Below are 20434 nucleotides of genomic sequence, written 5' to 3'. Positions count from 1 at the left end.
TCATTTTGAGAGGTGATCGTAATGAATTCGAAAAATCCTTTTAAGATACACTCTACTGCACATTAACGCAATATTGTCTTATTTAGCGAAGTGCGCTTTAATTTTTTGAAAATATTCGTTTGTTCATAAAAAAAACTCGTCCAAAGCTCCTGGTTACTGTATTGGTGCAACAAAGATATGCCGGTCACCCACTTGGGTGCGAGAGTGAAAAAAAGTAAGAATTTCTGATAAGAATTCAGAGTGGTTCGATATGTTATTTGAAAAAAATTTCAGCTAAAAATAGAAAAAAATAATTCTTTTCTTTTTTTTCATCATGCTGTACCCCCAAAATTATAGTAGCTGAATATCTGTAAAAATTCTGAGGAACAGCTGCTAATATAAGGATAAAGTCTACAGAGTTTCAAATTTTTCGAACAATTACTTTAGCCGGAATAAAAAATTAATCGTTCAATGCCAAAAACCCCGTGTTATTTAAATGGGAAACTTACAAAAAATTACTTATAAAAATTCGAAAATGTCCAAAATAGGGACCACCCTAGTATATATATATATATATATATATATATATATATATATATATATATATATATATATATACACATATATATATAGATAGGCGTACATTTAACTTCGATTCGAAATTTACATATTGAGATCTTACAACATTTATTGGCATATACGACTCAGCCCTAAGTAACCCTACCAAAAATAAAACTCTACCCAATTAAAGTCTGCCGCATCATACCTACCTAGAAAATTCCCGCTTCAATGAAATATCTACCATCTCAAAATCTCTATCAATGAAAAAATCTACCATGATACAATCACTACCGTAAAAAAACACTACCAAGTTGCATTTATGAATGAATTTATTTATAGAGTTAACTCTACCGTTTGAAATCTCTAACAACAACTTTTGAATGTATATTTTACGGACAATAAGTTTATTTTTAATTACAGTGTAAACTCTATATAACGACACTCCATTTAACGTCAAACTCCGTATAACGTCAAAATTTCTCGACTTTGGTTGGTTTACATTGTTGTCTATACAATAATACACTCCATATAGCATATCACGCTCACTCTAATTAACGACCACAATAAGGCATTACTAATTACTAGGAAGTACTGACTAAGTTGCCGAAATCAATGGAAATGTAGTTGTGTATATTTTCTTTTACTGACATACCGAAAATTCTAAGAAATGCAGTCGTATGTTTGTTGTGTGAATGAACTTACACATGTTTACCTCAACTACTCGGCTTTCGTTAGTTACACGTTATCATAATCTCTCAGTTGCCTACAAGCCCTCAATGAAGAAATTTTAAATTCTGTGAAAAATACCGAGGAACAGCAGGTGGATGAAGATGAAGATGAGAAAGACGACCCTGAGCCTCCACCAAGCATCAACGAAGCACTTAATGCAGCAAAATTGTTGGAAAAACAGTATCTCATGATATGAGTAAAATTTATAATAAATTACAATTAGAATATTGGCGCAACAAAAAATATCAGACTAAAATAACCGACTACCCGGGGAAAACGATTTAGATCTGACCATATATAATTATATCTGATCAGATCTGATTTGTCAGATCTGGCCAGATCTTTAAATTGTCTCTATCTGACGAGATCTGGACAGATCTGATCAGATATAATTATATGTGGCCAGATCTAAACCTTTTTTCCCGGGATCCCTATTAAAAAAACAAAATAAATTGCAAAAAAAAATAATATAGTTTTCATTCGATCCGAAATGTAATCTAACGTATTAGAAACGTTACTTAGAAGAGTTATACATGAATTTGATTGATGAAAAAATCCCGATGACTGCTGGGCTCGAACCTGCATCCTTCAGATCCAAAGTCTTTGACGCTATCCACTGCGCTGCTCCACGTATGTGATCGCGTGAATGTAAATAATCAGATATGAACAATTTTCATGATTATATCTGAGCAGATATAACAAGATCTGATTATGTTAATTGTTGTATTTAGTTCAGATATAGTTATATCTGGTCAGATCTTACGACATATACGCCGATCTGACTAGATATAATCATGTCTGACAGTCTATCTAGCCTAGATCTAATTATATCTCATTAGATCTGACCGGATATAAACGGTGGTTGGCCAGATATAATAAGATCTGATCATGTGTAATTATTAGTTCTGATCAGATATAAATGATCTGCAAAGATATAATTTTATCTGATCAGATATAATTTTATCTGGTCAGATCAAAATCATTTTCCCCGGGTAACTACGTAATCGGATCTGATCGAATCTGATGCTGTTGACAACTTCGATATAGTTATATCTGGCCAGATATGATAAGACCTTTTCATGTCTAATGCATTTTGCAATTCAGATATAGTTATATCTGTTTAGATCTGGCCAGATATGATAAGACCTTTTCATGACTAATGTATTTTGCAATCCAGATATAGTTATAACTGTTTAGATCTGATCAGATATGACTAGATCTGATCATGTCTGATGAATTTTTTAACTCAGATATAGTTATATCTGTTTAGATCTGATCAGATATGACTAGATCTGATCATGTCTGAGCTATTTTTCAACTCAGATATAGTTATATCTGTGTAGATCTGATCAGATATGACTAGATCTGTTCATGTCTGATGAATTTTTCAACCCAGATATAGTTATATCTGTTTAGATCTGATCAGATATGACTAGATCTGATTATATCTCAAATCCCATATCTAACCAGATATAAATAGATCTGATCAGATATAATTAGATCTGACCAGATATAATTATATCTGGTCAGATCTAATCCGTTTTTCCCGGGTATACGCAATAAGCGTTGTTATTTGTATTGTATTGTTGTTATTTGTATAATGTTATTTGTATAATACACTCGTACATGTTAGAACGTTAAAATAATGCAATTTTTTCTTTCTTTCCATTTAACGACCACTCTCTATAACGTCGAAAAATGCACGGTCCCTTAAGTGACGTTATATAGAGTTTACACTGTAATTGGGAATCATTTGGGAAGATTTAGGAATATCATTTTATTATTCAGCACTAATTAATTAATGGGTAATTCTTTAATATTGTTTGAGCGTTTAGTGCGCATGTTAGAAAATATAATTAACACGACTTTTTTGTTAGCTAATAGTGGTACCTCACATTTAGCATCCCATAATGAGTAATTGCAAATTTTTAACTTCCCGCCAAAAAAATCGACGATTTTCGAAAACTTCGGGAAGTTATTGTTTTCATCCCGATTTTCGAAAATCGAGTTTTCATCAGATGTCGACATTTTGAGGTCCTAGGAAGCTATTCTGACTATTTTCAGGATAATGTCCGAGTGTCTGGATGTATGTATGTGTGTGTATTAGGGTGATCCAAAAAATAACAAATTTTTTTTTTCTCGCAAACAGGTTCAAAAGTTTCATTTAGATAAAAAAAGACGCCTGTGAAAATTAGAGCTCTTAATATTAACATTAAGAGGTTCCTCATCGCACTTTTCTATTTTCCATAAGAATAACATGGAAAAAATTTTTTCTACGTCTTCTGATTTTTATAAGTAGCTAACGATGCGTTATAGGAATAATTGGCAGGCATGTTTTTGTAGGGAATTGAATGCTCTACAAAACAAGATTCTTATCATTTTTTGAGGAATCTATTTGTTCAAAAGTTATTTGAGGTTGAAGTCGAATTCATATTAAATTTTAAGATTTTCTTACTTTTCCGGCGAAACTATCAGACCTATTACAAAATATCATTAAACCTTTTTTGTAGATAATTTTATTCCCTAGAAGTTATTGTAAGAAAGTTTTTTTGAACTCCACATCGTTTTCTAGTTATTTTCATTTTAATGTCAAGCTCTTAAAATCGATCAGAAGACTATTTTTTTATGAGCATGACATTAAAATAAAAATAACTAGAAAACAATGCGGAATTCAAAAAAACTTTATTGAAAATATCTACTAGGAAATGAAATTGTCTACAAAAAAGGTCTAATGATATTTTGTAATAGGTCTGATAGTTTCGCCGGGAAAGTAAGAAAATCTTAAAATTTAATATGAATTCGACTTCAACCCCAAATAACTTTCGAACAAATAGATTCCTCAAAAAATGTTAAGAATCTTTTTTTGTAGAGCATTCAATTCCCTACAAAAATATGCCTGCCAATTATTCTTATGACGCATCGTTAGCTACTTATAAAAATCAGAAGACGTAACAAAAATTTTTTCCATGTTATTCTTATGGAAAATAGAAAAGTACAATGCGGACAATGTTTATATTAATATTAAGAGCTCTAATTTTCACAGGCGTCTTTTTTTTATCTGAATGAAACTTTTGAACCTGTTTGCGAGAAAAAAAAAAAATTTCTTATTTTTTGGATCACCCTAGTGTGTATGTATGTGTTCGACCGGCCTATAACTTTTTAACTAATAAACCGATTTGGATGGTTAAGGCGGCAATCGAAAGACCTTGTTGGCCATTATCTTTTTTAAAAATTTCAGATGATTTAATCAAGTAAACTCGAAACTATTGGCGAATTACGGAAAAAAATTTTTTTTTTTTAGTTTTTTCGTGATTTCTCAGAAACGAGTTATACGATCCACTTCAAAATCTAATCAGCTCTAGAACGTAATAAAACGCGTCGATTGCCGCCTAAGCCATCTCAATCGGATAATTCGTTCAAGAGTTATCGTATGGGAGAAAGAAATAGTAAAAAACGGTTTTTTGCGAATATCTTTGAAACAGCTGAACTAAACAATTCCGAAATCTGATCAGCTTTAGAATTTATTAAAACGCGTCGATAGCTACCCCTTATTAAGAAAAATGATTTAATCCATGCCCCTAGTAGCAATTTTGTCAAAGCCTTGTACCAGCCTGGATCAAGATACTTTAAAACGATTTTCGATCAAGAATTGTACAAGAATTGGTCCAGATTCTTGACCAAGATTATTGGTCGAGACTTGAGCCAGACTGTAGTCAGAATTTGTCAAGAATTTGACCAGAAATCTGGAGCTGTCTATTGCTAAACTTTGGGACTATCCTATATAGAGGTTCTCATTCTACATTAGTTTCATTTATAATACTGTAGTCGAGAAATGAGTTCTCTGTAGAAAATGAATCTAGTTTTTTTAAAAATGCGAGCGACAGCTTACCCTCGCAGATTTGAATCACGGTGGAAACACGGTGGGTTTGTTCCATTTTACCACTGTGATAACGCGGTGTATCCACCGTGATTCCACGGTGGCTTGACCACTGTGTATACACGGTGTTTCCACTGCGATTACGCGGTGGATACACCGTGGAATCACGGTGGTGAAATAGCACAAAGCCACCGTGGAATCACAGTGGATACACCGCGTAATCACAGTGGAAACACCGTGCATACACAGTGGTCAAGCCACCGTGGAATCACGGTAGATACATCGCGTAATCACAGTGGATACACTGTGTATACCCGGTGGTGAAATGGAACAAACCCACCGGGTAACCACGGTGGATCCACGGTGTTTACACTTCCACGGTGTTTCCACCGTGATTCAAATCTGCGAGGGTATTGAATTCGTCATTAAATTTGACAAGACATTTTTTTTTACAAATAAAAATAGCAATTTTTATAAGTCAAAATCAAATAGAAAAAACGAGAGACTCGATTATTAGCAATAACTCAAAAATTAATAGAGGAAGCGTAAAATTAAAAAACGATTATTAAAGAAGAAGCAATTTTCTATTTGTCACAACTTTCGGAATTCTATTCCCATTTTTTTAATTTTAATTATTCATCTTAATCTATTCAAAAACTTCCGAAATTTTTTAAGTGCTAGAAAATTCTGAAAATCAATTTTTCTAGGCATTACTACAAACTCAATGCGTAATTTAAAAAAATAACATTTTGAAACTTGTTGACTCAACTATAAATGAGAACCACTGCAATACTATACTTTTTACATTCAAGTGGAAAGGAGGGAAATAGGTGCGCGCTCGTCGTCTTTTGCGTTTCTCGCGCAAGTCTATGTCAAAACTCTGGGTCAAGAATCTGGTCAAATTCTGGTCACAGACTGGCCCAAGTCTGCAGCCAGTCTGGATAAAGATTCTTGGTCGAGAATTGTACAATTCTTTACAAAATGCTTCTTCAAGTATCTTGCCAAAGAATCTTGCCCAATTCCATTGCTACTAGGGGCTAAGTGTATATCTACACTCATGCAAAAAATTAAAGGAGCAGAAAAATTTTATAAATTTTTTAGTGATTTTTGGAAGGCTGTAACTTGGTGAAAAAAAATCGTATCTAAAATTAAAAAAAAAGCATTTTATAGCTTGAAATCTCTAGTTTAGGTGTATTTTTTTCAAAATTTTTTAAAAGCTCCGATTATTGCGCAAACATGAGAAATACCGCGAGCCAAAAAATTTCTAAATTTTTTTTTTTTTTCTGAAGAGCCCACGGACCGCGGAAAAATTCTTTCAACTAAACGAATGCATACATCGTTCAGCAAATTTATTCAGCTTCAATTTGGGTTTTCTTTTAACCTCGTAGGACGATTTGTCGCAGAGATATCAGCCTTCAAACAGAAAATGATCCTTTTGGCTTTGATCTTCGATATTTCAGGTACCAATGATCGCACAGAAAGTTGAAGGGCGGCGTTGAAAACTTGAATAAATTCCCTACAAGACCCTGTCATCATTTTTTGAATAAAAAAATTTTTTTTATTTTTAACATCCATTAGAAGAAAGTACAAAAAAATGACTTTTTTTGGTTTTTTAGTAAATCAACCGCTACTCTGCAAATATCGATAAAAAAAATAATGTTGCCAGGGACTTTTTTAGCTTAATGTACCCCCAAGACCCCTGTAAATTTTTAAATTGATCTATCGAACCGTTTTTTGGGAATCATCGATCAAAGTTTAGCTAAACAATTAAAGGAGCAAGTTTTGTTCCTTTAATTGTGTTATCATAATCAAAATGAAAAAATTTTTTTTTTTCGACTTTTCTCAAATTTTTGCGTTGGTAACTCAGCAAATACAAGGAAATGACAAAAAAAATATAAAATTTCCAAAAAATGTCAAAAAAAAAATTTAGAACACAAAAAACAAGTTTCAATTTTTTTTTTTCTTCGATTTTTTTTGACATTTTTCGGAAATTTTATATTTTTTTTGTCATTTCCTTGCATTTGCTGAGTTACCAACGCAAAAATTTGAGAAAAGTCGAAAAAAAAAAATTTTTTCATTTTGATTATGATAACACAATTAAAGGAACAAAACTTGCTCCTTTAATTGTTTAGCTAAACTTTGATCGATGATTCCCAAAAAACGGTTCGATAGATCAATTTAAAAATTTACAGGGGTCTTGGGGGTACATTAAGCTAAAAAAGTCCCTGGCAACATTATTTTTTTTATCGATATTTGCAGAGTAGCGGTTGATTTACTAAAAAACCAAAAAAAGTCATTTTTCTGTACTTTCTTCTAATGGATGTTAAAAATAAAAAAAATTTTTTTATTCAAAAAATGATGACAGGGTCTTGTAGGGAATTTATTCAAGTTTTCAACGCCGCCCTTCAACTTTCTGTGCGATCATTGGTACCTGAAATATCGAAGATCAAAGCCGAAAGGATCATTTTCTGTTTGAAGGCTGATATCTCTGCGACAAATCGTCTTACGAGGTTAAAAAAAAAACCAAATTGAAGCTGAATAAATTTGCTAAACGATGTATTCATTCGATTAGTTGAAAGAATTTTTTCGCGGTCCGTGGGCTCTTCAGAAAAAAAAAAAAAATTTAGAAATTTTTTGGCTCGCGGTATTTCTCATGTTTGCGCAATAATTGGAGCTTTTAAAAAATTTTGAAAAAAATACACCTAAACTAGAGATTTCAAGCTATAAAATGCTTTTTTTAAATTTTCGATACGATTTTTTCTCACCAAGTTACAGCCTTCCAAAAATCACTAAAAAATTTATAAAATTTTTCTGCTCCTTTAAATTTTTGCATTAGTGTATATATTAGTCGATTCAAATTATTTTAAATTATTTCAAATTTTTTCGAATCATTTCACATTATTTTTTTTAATCAGGGACCTCAACCATCAAAATCGGGTCATTTGTCTAAGAGATATCGCGGGAGAAAGAAACGCGATAAAAAACAGTTTTTTGCGAATATCTTTGAATCAACTGAACTAAACAATTCCAAAATCTGATCAGCTTCAGAATTTATTAAAACGCGTCGATTGCTACCTCCACCATCAAAATCGGGTCATTTGTCTAAGAAGTATCGTGGAAAAAAGAAATGGTGAAAAACGGGTTTTTGCAAATATCTTTGAAATAACTGAACCAAATGATTTCAAAATCTGATCAGCTTTAGACTTTATCAAAACGGGTCGATTGCCACTTCAAACATAAAAATCAGATCATTTGTCAAAGAAATATCGTGGGAGAAAAAAATGCTAAAAAATGGTTTTTTCCAAATATCTTTGAAACGACTGAACCAATCGATTTAAAATTTCAATCAGCTTTAGAACTCAAAAAAAGCGTCGATCGCAACATTAACGTTAGAATCGGTTGATTAGTTCAAAAGACGTCAGCGTCAAAATGTTAAAAAAATTACATTTTATGTTATTTTTTTCGGATAAGTCATAATTTAATGTACTAAAATATGTCCAAAATCATACCAACTCTTCGTCTTTATGGTTTCTTTCGATCCCCATATAATTTCATCTAACTCGTTCTTTACTTTGAATCATATGATCAACAAAAAAATTTAAAAAACACAGTTTTTAATATTTTTCGCTGATATTTTATATATTATTGCTCTGATCTGAGTCAAAACTGATTTAAATCTTTATTTTTACTACTGACATTGATTTTTACCTCGATTTATTTATTTTATTGAACATAATTAGGACTAAAAATTTAAAAACAGCATCCCAGCAATCGGAATCGCATTGAATTGCATTCAGTTTTCTATGTTCATTAATGATTACATATGTTCATTAATGATTTTCGATTCTTAAATTTTCAAACTTTAACATAAAACGTAACTTGTTAGAGCTTACAAGGCTCATAAAACAACAATTGCATTCAGAAGCATTTTCGAGCTCGAAAAGCTCGAAAATGTATTCACACTAATGTTTTCGAGCTTTTTGAGCTCGAAAACAGCGGGAAGTTTTGGGGCTGGCCCGCAGGGCCAACCGACGCTTAGATTTTTTTTTTTTGCAATCGCTTAATGGTTGTTTGATGGTTTATGATAGTCTAATATTATAGTTTGATGGTTATTTGTTTATGGGTCATTCCACCAAATAAAATTATTTTTACGGGGCGACCCTCGTCGATTTGGTTCAAACTTTGTAGAGTCGTTCTATATATTAAAAAAAAAATTCTCTGAAAATTTGAGCCTTTTATATGCAGCTGTTTCAAAGTTATGATTTTTTGAATTTTTAAAAAATTTTTGTTTTCAACTTTTTCATTAATTTTCTTAAAGGAAAAAATTTTTTTTTTAAAATGAGCACATAACATTTTTTCGTAGGAAAAGTTCTCAGCTTTCCAATAAAAATATCTATTTTTCATTTTATGTTACAAAAGACCTTTTAAAATTCGATTAAAGACGAAAAAACGATTTTTATGACTGTGCGGCGCTTGATACATCTAATTTGATATTTTTTTCTGAAAGCTGAGACTTTTTCTCACAAAATATGTGATTTTCACGATGTGCATATTTTTTGTTTGAACAAAATCAATAATTATTTAAATACAAGTCATTGATTTTATAGTTTTAACAAACTGTAATAGTTGATTGTGTGGCAAGAGATGAAACAAAACGATGTCAGAAGAAAGTAAAGTAGGCTGCCCGAGCCGTACGCAAAAGCTGACAATAACTGCAATCTGAAGTCGTGTTTCATCTAGTTTTACACACTATTTTTTTCATGATTACCTGCATTGAAAATTATTATCAGTGTCAGCAGCCAGTTAGAATCAAGTTATATTAAACCCAATGGTGCGATCAACCATTAGTGTACGCCTAACTTATGCTTTGCAATTTATAGTTAAACAGAAACCATAAATACTATTTATTATGCACACAAATTTTTATAAAACTTGATTACAAAGTCAGAACTGTCATTAACGCAGATGACATCAATAGTCTGAAATCACTATTGAATAAAACACAAGAATCAAAGTTCTAATTACTAATTCCTAGACTTGAACCATTGATGCTGGTATCATGAAAAATCGTTTTATAATTTTTGTTTTCAGAGCTTTACTGCAGATACATACCCGAAAACATATCCTCACACCGCAAGTTAATACATCCGGGCTATTCAAAATTTTACCAGCGTTGATTTCCCTGTTATAACCATCCCTTATTAAAAGAAACGACTTAAAACGATTGGAAAAAAAATTTTAAATACTTTTTAAGGCTTTTGAATACTTTGAATACTTTTGAATCACCCTTATTATGGGCATTTAACATTACAAACCCTTTTGAATCGTTTGATTTAATCAGGGAATGATGACTTTTTTTAGAAAATAAATGTTTTGAACGTACAATACTTTGAGTCATAAACGGTGAAAGAAACACAAGCAGTGCACCCTATCTCACTTATTGTTGATAGCTTAGGATATATATGGTAAAAATGTATCAACATCCTCAAAAAAAATAAGAATTAACGTTTTTTAATCATAGAGAGTTTATATTTTATTTAATTTTGTTCAAACAAAAAATATGCACATCGTGAAAATCACATATTTTGTGAGAAAAAGTCTCAGCTTTCAGAAAAAAATATCAAATTAGATGTATCAAGCGCCGCACAGTCATAAAAATCGTTTTTTCGTCTTTAATCGAATTTTAAAAGGTCTTTTGTAACATAAAATGAAAAATAGATATTTTTATTGGAAAGCTGAGAATTTTTCCTACGAAAAACTGTTATGTGCTCATTTTAAAAAAAAAATTTTTTCCTTTAAGAAAATTAATGAAAAAGTTGAACACAAAAATTTTTTAAAAATTCAAAAAATCATAACTTTGAAACAGCTGCATATAAAAGGCTCAAATTTTCAGAGAATTTTTTTTTTAATATATAGAACGACTCTACAAAGTTTGAACCAAATCGACGAGGGTCGCCCCGTAAAAATAATTTTATTTGGTGGAATGACCCTTATTTATAAAATAAAAAATAAAAATTGACCTAATTTTTTTTTTTTAGCATCCCATTTTTCACGTATGCCTTTCTTTAAATACAATTCGATGTAAAATCGTTTGATGGTGAATGATAGATAATTAATTATACTTGATATAATATTTATTGAGTAATTAAAGAAAATATAAATACACTAATAGCCACTTTAGCTTGAAATTGACTGTAATTTGACATTGAAATTGCCTGAAATTTGCTGCTCGAATCTGCCGAAAATTTGACAGTAAAAGTTGAAAAGGAAGATTTGCGGTTAATTTTTGCTCAATTTAGACGTAAATTTACTTTTGAAAAGAGTCGGTAATGTTCGTTACTACCGTTTCGGAAGGTAAGCAAATTTATACATAAAAATGTCTACAATTTAACGGTAAAAAAGTACTTCACTATTTTTCAAGTAAAGTTAAAAATAAATTAATGTAAATATTTGCCTGAAAATTGACGAAAAATTTTTTCTAGTCAACTTTTGAAGTAAATTTGCATTCAAATTCGGGAAGTAAATTTACGTCAACTTGTATAGCAAGTTGTATTCAAATTGTCGTCAAAAATGGAAAAGCTTGAAGTTGACAGCCATTTGACGAAACATTCAAGGAAACTTTTGTAAAGTAAACTTTTGCTAAAGCAAACTGTGCTATAAAGGTGATAGTAAATAGTTATCATAATATAACCATAATGGCACAGTTTGCTCAGCACAAGTTTACTTTACAAAAGTTTCCTCGAATTTTTCGTCGAATGGCTGTCAACTTCAGGCTTTTTCGTTTTTAACTGCAATTTGAATACAACTTGCTATACAAATTGACGTAAATTTAATACCCGAATTGGAGTGTAAATTCACTTCGAAAGTTGTAAACAAATTGTCGTCAAAATCGGAAAAGCCCGAAGTTGACGGAAATTTGACGGAAAATTCAAGGAAGTTTTTTTTCTACTAAAAAAAGTTACCTCTGAATTGCGGAAAAATTAACCGCAAATTTTTTTTTCCAACTTTTGCTGTCAAATTGTCGGATAATTCGGGCAACAAATTTCGGTAATTTCAATTGTCAAACTACTGTTAATTTAAAGCTGAAGTGGCTATTAGGGAAATTAATAACTGATGACTACTTAAGAATACACAAAAGCTAACATTTTAATGCTGACAATTTTTTATCCGAAAATGTTAACAAAATGTCGAAATTTTTACGTTATTTAAAAGATAAGATTCAGTTGTCAAAGTTGTGTTAACTGTTCGAGGTGAACGTATTGTTATATTTTAATGCTATCTCTTTTTTACCCGGGCAGATATAAATTACGGTCGATTCCCGTAGTTTACCGTCTTTACCATACAGTACCGTATTTCTTAGGCTAATTTGCCGTATGTTTCGGCAATTTACCGTCATGTACTGTAGTTTACGTCGAATTACGGCACAATAGGAAATTTGCCGTATTGGGCAGCATTTTGCCGTAAGCACCGTATACTTTATTTTTACAGTTTTTATACTTTACTTTACGGTAAAATACCGCAGGCTTGTCTCAATTTTTTACCGAAAATCGCCGTTCTTTTACCGCTTATTCTTGGCAAAAATATCATAATGTTGTCGTAAAATACCGTAATTAAGATCCACCAGGGTGAAATTCTGAATTCGATATGTCAACATAAAAAAATTGTCAATTTTTTTATCTCTTTGGTATCAAAAACTAATGGCCGTTCGTCAACAACACGTTACAAAGTGTAATAAAAAATTTACCAAAATGTTATCAAAATGTTGACAAATTGTTACCATAAATTTCTCTAATTGAAACATACTAATGTTAACTTTTGGTTTGACATTAGATATACTCTGATAGCCACTTTATCCACAAGTTAATTTCAAGCTACTGCCGTATTCGGAAGCCAATATAAAGGAAAGTGTTGGAGAGCAAGCATTTACCTTTAAGTTCACAGTAAATTGTCTGTAAACTTGAATTCAATTTGACCACAAGTGGTACTGTCAGACAATGACGTTAAGTTGATTGAAAGTTTCACTTCAAATTGACGGCAATTTTTTTTGTCGAGTTACATTCAAGCTACTGCCGTATTCTGAAGCCAACTTAAAGGAAAGTATTGTCCAGCCGAGGTTGCCAGAAACTTTCTCGTTAAGTTAGCCGAAAATGTTTCACTGGAGAACTTGCTAAGCAAGGTGTGGCTCAGGGTAATCGTAAAATAATATTGCAATTTCTGGTCCTGTACGAAGATTAAAAACGATTTAAAATGATTAAAAATTTAATCGTTTGTAATCATCTTTCATCATCAATTGACGATTCAAATCGATTAAAACATTTTTAATCGTCATTAATCGTATTTTCCAATCAGGGTTAGTTTGTTGCCATTATTTTCCAATAGTTATCGATGAACTTGAAATTGTCAATTTCAGGGTAGGGAACGTAAAATACCAAATGTCAAGGTTATGTTATGTCCTGGGAGGTTACTAGGATCGGAGCTGACGCCACCTCCTGGACAGTGGGCAGTTCGTTGTCACGCGAGACCAATCTTGAACTTGAAAACAGTGATAAATTTATTGTTGACCATGATGATGATGATGATGATTATGATTATTATTTAATGAAATAATTAAACTATGGACAAGGATAGATGTAATTGATAAAATAACTTTTATCTGAAGACTGAGTTTTATTATAAAGTGTAGATTAGATTTGATCAGTAATAACAGTTGTGCTCGTCAATAGTTCTCGGAGAGAAGTGAAGTTACATCAGACGGCAGAGAGATCTCTGACCTCCACTCTCCAACTTCTCCCCACTACTCTCATGTTCACACTCATGCTCATACAATATACATATATATATATTTATATCCATGTTCTTTACCAAATATACTTATACTTTTCACTAATACTAATTCGAGACATAAACTTACATATTTACGTTCTTTACTTTACCCATTCTATGACTTTACTTATTACTTATATTATTTATATTCTATTTTCCTGTATTTGGATGCAATCTTTCAGTTAAATATTCTAGACTATCAGAGGTGTATTCTTTTATAATTATTCTATATTTAATTAATTGATTCGATTGACATTATCATTTATCGAGAAACATCATTATAGTTATTCTAATGTTATATTTCTATATTTCTATTAATTTATTTATTATACGAGTCACTCTTTATTTAATATGTATATATATTAACAATAATAATTGAGTTCTTGTGATATGGTTTTCATTTATAAGTAACATTTATTTATTAAATATATCTTTTCTTATTTGATTATAGAGTATGTATTTGTTTATAACCATATTTACTGTTAACTATAGAACAAGGGCCTATTCATGATTTTTATGCGTGTGTTTTGTTTAGGTTTTAAGTATCGGGTGACAGGAAACGTTCCAAGACCACTCAAACTGTATTTATATTTCTCTGAAAACAAAATAAAGATTTATTTATCTATTTATTTAGAGTTTCTTATAATAAAAATATATAATTTAATAAGTATGTGCCACGACGATTTATTATTTAAACTATTGACTAAATATTGATAAGACGGAATAAGTGTTGTAAGATATTAATATATAATTTTAAATGAAATTTAAATGCGCGCCTATTTATGGATGTCAAGTTCACTAATTAATTAACAGGTGGAGGCACCTGAGGCCACTGAGGACATAACAGTTACTAGAATAGGGAGTGTTATGTCCTGGGAGGTTACTAGGATCGGAGCTGACACCACCTCCTGGACAGTTCGTTGTCACGCGGGACCAATTTTGAATTTGAAAACAGTGATAAATTTATTGTTAACTATGATGATGATTATTATTATTTAATGAAATAATGAAATTATGGGTAAGAATAGATGCAATTGATAAAATAACTTTAATCTAAAGACTGAGTTTTATTATAAAGTGTAGATAAGATTTGATCAGTAATAACAGTTGTGCTCGTCAATAGTTCTCGGAGAGGAGTGAAGTTACATCAGCTGGCAGAGAGATCTCTGACTCTCCACTCTTCGACTTCTCCCACCATTGGGTACTTGTACATATCAACGTTCGTTCTAATTATATACTTATACATTTATACTTTTTACTAATACACGTATGAGATATGAGCTTACACACCTACGTTTTTTATTTATCCGTTCTATAACTTTACTTATTACTTATATCATTTACATTCCATTTTCCTGTACTTAAATACAATCTTTTAGTTGATTATTCTATATTTAATTATTCAATACGATTGACATTATTATTTATCAAGAAACACCATTATAATTATTCTAATGCTATATTTCTATATTTCTATTAATTTATTTATTATACGAGTCACTCTTTATTTAATATGTATATATATTAACAATAGTTGAGTTCTTGTGATATGGTTTTCATTTATAAGTAACATTTATTTATTGAATATTTCCTTTTCTTATTTGTTTATAGAGTATACATTTGTTTATAACCATATTTACTGTTAACTATAGAACAAGGGCCTATTCATGATTTTATGCGTGTGTTTTGTTTAGGTTTTAAGTATCGGGTGACAGGAAACGTTCCAAGACCACTCAAACTGTATTTATACTTCTCTGAATACAAAATAAAGATTTATCTATCTATTTATTTAAACTTTTTTGTAATAAAATATAGAATTTAATGATTATGTGCCACGACGATTTATTATTTAAATAATTGACTAAATATTGATAAGACGCAATAAGTGTTGTAAGATATTAATATATAATTTCAAATGAAATTTAAATGCGCGCCTATTTATGGATCTCAAGTTCACTAATTAATTAACAGATGGAGGCACCTGAGGCCACTGACGACATAACAGGAGGTTGGGACAAGTTTGTGTCGCTGGTCCCTTTTTTTATTGCATGTCATTTTTTTCTATGAAAACACTACCATAATATCGTGTGTGTTTGTAGTATTTCAGAGCGATGGTTGATCGTTCCGTGATTTTCAATACCGATAGTAGTAAACAGTTCTTCAATTTTGTTACCTCTGTTAACATGAGCGCCACCCAGAAAAAACGTAGCGATAAAGCTAAATTTAGTTTAGCTTTTCTTGCTGGGTTCTATAAGCGTTAAAGTCACTCAAGCAATCGCATCGATAATAATCGATCTTTTCAAAACAACAATTAGCTGTTACTTTGTGATTTCATAAATGTAGCGAGTGCCAAAATAAATATTGAGAAATATCAGATAGGTTTTTGTTTTACGTCACCAGTTATAATATCGACTGTTACTTCAATTCTTTGACCCCTGATAGCCGAGTTGGCCGCAACTTGACGACAATTTACTGCCGCAACCTGTCACCAAGTTGACATTTCCATAAGTTAATGGCAACTTTCTGAGAAAGTTGTCGACAGCTATTAACTTTTGTAACCGTTGACTGCAAGTTGACTACAAGTTTCTCAGAAAGTTTTCGACAGATTGCAGCACTAGATTGTCGCCAAATTTCTGGAAGACTTGGAGACAATTTGCAGTCAACAGTTACAAAAGCTGAAAGTTGTCGACAACTCATCGTCAAGTTGGTCGCAACTCATGTACTCGGTGAATCATCAAAACTTGACATCCTCTCAAAGCTGTCAGATAGAGCCCGTTCTGGACTGAAAAAATAATTCCAATCTTCTGCTCTTTGATTTTTGCTTAACGATTGAGTTTTTTCATCACAAGTGTCTTCTTTTATCGTCAGCTCCAATAACTCTTCTTTAACAGCTTCACGATAATGTTGAGTTTCGTCAGCCATGTCTTTACATCTATGATAACAATAATAATTATATTAATAATAATAAGAATCAAAGTATAATAATTAATTTTTTAGTGATCACTACTTTGATTTTACAACAAAATTAGTATTGGATGCAAATAAAAAAAAAAAAAAATGAAAATACCTTGGATCTAGGAAGCATGCTAAGCCACCCACAGTCACAGGTTCTTGATTCAAAAAACGAACTTCCAGTTCTTCTCGCAGTATATCTTTTAGCATCTGGATATTCAGAATGTCGTCATCGTCATGTTGTAAAAATTTGTTGCAAATAGAATGAACAGTTTGTCGTCCTATTGAAATCGTAGATTGAGGTTCGGCAGACATTAATCTTGTTGCAACATCAAACGGTTTTAAAAGCTTCATTACGGCTTCTATATAATGCACTCGCTATTTTTTAAAAGCGATTTTTTCTTCATTTCTGTAGTCGTCAACTCAGAATCTAATAGAACAAATTCGACTGCCTGACGTTGTTCTATTGCACGCTCGATCATGGCGAATGCAGAATTTCAACGCGTTGTGCAATAGCTGATCAATCGGTGGTTTGGTAAATGAAATTTTTTCGGAGCAATAGAAAGGGCTGAAGTAACTTTATTAGAATGTTTAAAATGACCAACAATAGCACAAACTTTGGGGAGATATACATTTCGATTTTTTTCTTTTAATGCTCTTTCAACTGCACATTGTAGTGTGTGGCAAAAGCAGCGGACACTTTCCCCAATGTTATTATCATCACTGGAATTATCGCGTATGCAGCAACAATATTCGGTGCATTGTCATGTACAACAGCAATACATTTTTCATTCAAATTCCATTCTGTCAATGCTCTATATAGATGGTCATGTAAATTTGACGCATTATGTGATTCTGACATTTCTAAGGTATCAAACGTAAAAGAACGTAAATTCCATGAGTCATCAATAGCATGTGCTGTGATCGTGATGAATGGAATATTACTACGTGATGACCAAGCATCAGTTGTGATAGCGACAGTTGGGAAACGGTTAAGAGACGTAAGAATTTTATTGCGTACAGAATCATAAATGCCTTGTAAACGATTTTGTACAACCATTTTACTTGGCATAGTATAATCTGGGCAAACAGTTCAAAGAAACTGCAAAAATCCAGAACCTTCTCCAAATGATAACGGCAGCATGTCAACTGCTATCATTTTTACAATTGATCCAGTGATTGCTTCAGATTTGGGATTCTGAAAAAAAAATAAATATTTTAAAACTTTATAATTAATACTGACATTATATAATTAATAAACTCATCACATATTTTAGATTTTATATTTCATATAAATTAAAAAAAAAGCAAGAAATACTAATAAATATTTACAACACGGCAGTAATGTTTCTTGGTAGATATTTTCTGACATTTTTTTGGTACCTCAGACAATTCGGGATCGGACTCATCGTTGACTCTAAATATGAATTTTGAATTAATTAATTACAATTACTAAAATTAAAATTACAGCTATAAGATATGTTCTTTTATTATAAAAAAAAGTTTAAACGAAATTAGCATAAAAGTAATCGGTAAAAAAAAATTGACTTACTCAGAACTAGAATATGACTCGTCAATCGGAATGACTGATTGAAATTTGTCAGGATGTTTATTTTTCACGTGGTACCTTAATGATGACGTTGTTTTTTTAGTATTATACTGAACTGGGCAATATTAACACTTTGCACAATTACTTGTAATTGGTATAAAATGATTCCATACGTAAAATGAGATTTTAAATATTAAATTTAAAATAACTATTTCACATATACTATCGCCGACATTAATGTCAGTCCTTTTTTGAAAACACTACCCGATGAAAAAAGATTTTGTCTAATCATATATGATCATGCATAATTGTCTATATATGATCAGATCCAAAAATTGGCCAGGTCTGATCATACATAACTTGATCTGTTTATATATGAACAGATATGATTATAGATAACCATGCATGAACAAATATAGTCATTTTTAGAATCTCATTTAGAATATCTGTAAATTAATAATTAAGTAATTTAATTAGGATTCATTGCCTTTATCAATATAAATGTCGGCTAAAATTAAATAATAAAAAAAAAAAATTATTATCCGTTGACTACTATTTTACTACGAGGTCACCCGTCCAATTAATGTCCCATGCCGATGCTGTTTAACATTGGTTATCGATGGATTGTAGACTGATCCTCTAGTCTGTTCTACACTTATAATTAAGAGAAGTTCATGGCATTACTGAACTCAAATAATCAAATTGATACTTTATACTTTTAAATTGCTGCCGAAACCTTGGAACATTTTTTAAGTATTGGGGATTTAAGTTTGATTGATAGTTGACAGAATAAAAATTTAATAACTTTGATATTAAAAAATTGTCATATCATTTAATATATATATATATACATTGTATTGGAACTATATACATAATTAAATATTTATTGGTTTCATATCAATAAAGTCTGATCAGATTTAATCATACATAGACATATATAATTACATATAAGTTTATATCAGTCATGTCTGATCAGATCCAATCATATATAAACTTATGCACGACTATACATGAATTTATATTAGCCATGTCTGAACAGATCTAATCATGTATAGACTTATATATAAATAGATCTGATCATATATAGACTTATGTATGGACTTATAACAGCCATGGCTTCTCTATAGTTCTCTACACGGGAAAAAATGCTGGAGTAGAATTTACCACACCAAACTAGTAAAAATTTTACTACACTTTGTGGTCGCCGCAATGACAACTGTAGTAACATAACCCTGATTAAAAAAGTGAATTGAAAAGTATTGAAAAAGATGGGAAATGAATCCTTTCGAATACTTTCTATACCCCAAGGTATTCATTTTGACATAAAATGAATACTTTTCAATCCCAAAATAATAAAAGAATTTCTGAACTTCCGAGGAATTGAAAAAGATTCAAATGAATTGATATTTTTAATCTTTCTGAATCCTTCTCAATACCTAAATAATCCGACATTTCGGATCAAGTGTGGGATTGAAAAAGATTGAAATGAATTGAAATTTTTGAATCTTTCTGAATCCTTCTCAATACCTAAATAATATCACATTTCGGGTCATGTGTGGAATTGAAAAAGATTGAAATGAATTGAAATTTTTGAATCTTTCCGAATCCTTCTCAATACCTAAATAATCTGATATCAGATTATTTAGGTATTGAGAAGGATTCAGAAAGATTCAAAAATTTCAATTCATTTCAATCTTTTTTAATCCCACACTTGATCGAAATATATATTTCGATCAAGTGTGGGATTGAAAAAGATTGAAATGAATTGAAATTTTTGAATCTTTCTGAATCCTTCTCAATACCTAAATAGTCCGATATTTCGGATCAAGTGAGGGATTGAAAAAGATTGAAATGAATTGAAATTTTTGAATCTTTCTGAATCCTTCTCAATACCTAAATAATTTCACATTTCGGGTCATGAGTGGGATTGAAAAAGATTGAAATGAATTGAAATTTTTGAATCT

At 31.1% G+C, this 20434-nt stretch overlaps 1 long non-coding RNA gene across 2 annotated transcripts; it reads right to left on the bottom strand.

Annotated features, from left to right (window-relative positions):
- Nucleotides 1–12931: 12931 nt before the first annotated feature.
- Nucleotides 12932–20018, bottom strand: LOC130674902 (uncharacterized). 2 transcript variants are annotated; one of them, XR_008991162.1, is made up of 4 exons: nucleotides 18474–20018; nucleotides 18254–18338; nucleotides 17037–18119; nucleotides 12932–16901 (listed from the first exon to the last, which is right to left on the bottom strand). It is a non-coding gene; the product is annotated as an uncharacterized LOC130674902 (long non-coding RNA). The 2 variants fall into 2 exon arrangements; XR_008991161.1 differs by having other exon boundaries at nucleotides 18254–20018.
- Nucleotides 20019–20434: the final 416 nt, after the last annotated feature.

The sequence above is a fragment of the Microplitis mediator genome, chromosome 9, assembly GCF_029852145.1.
Source record: "Microplitis mediator isolate UGA2020A chromosome 9, iyMicMedi2.1, whole genome shotgun sequence".
Classification (NCBI taxonomy): Eukaryota; Metazoa; Arthropoda; class Insecta; order Hymenoptera; family Braconidae; genus Microplitis; species Microplitis mediator.
Note: the sequence above shows the minus strand (reverse complement) of the source record. Positions and strands in the feature narration are given on the sequence as shown.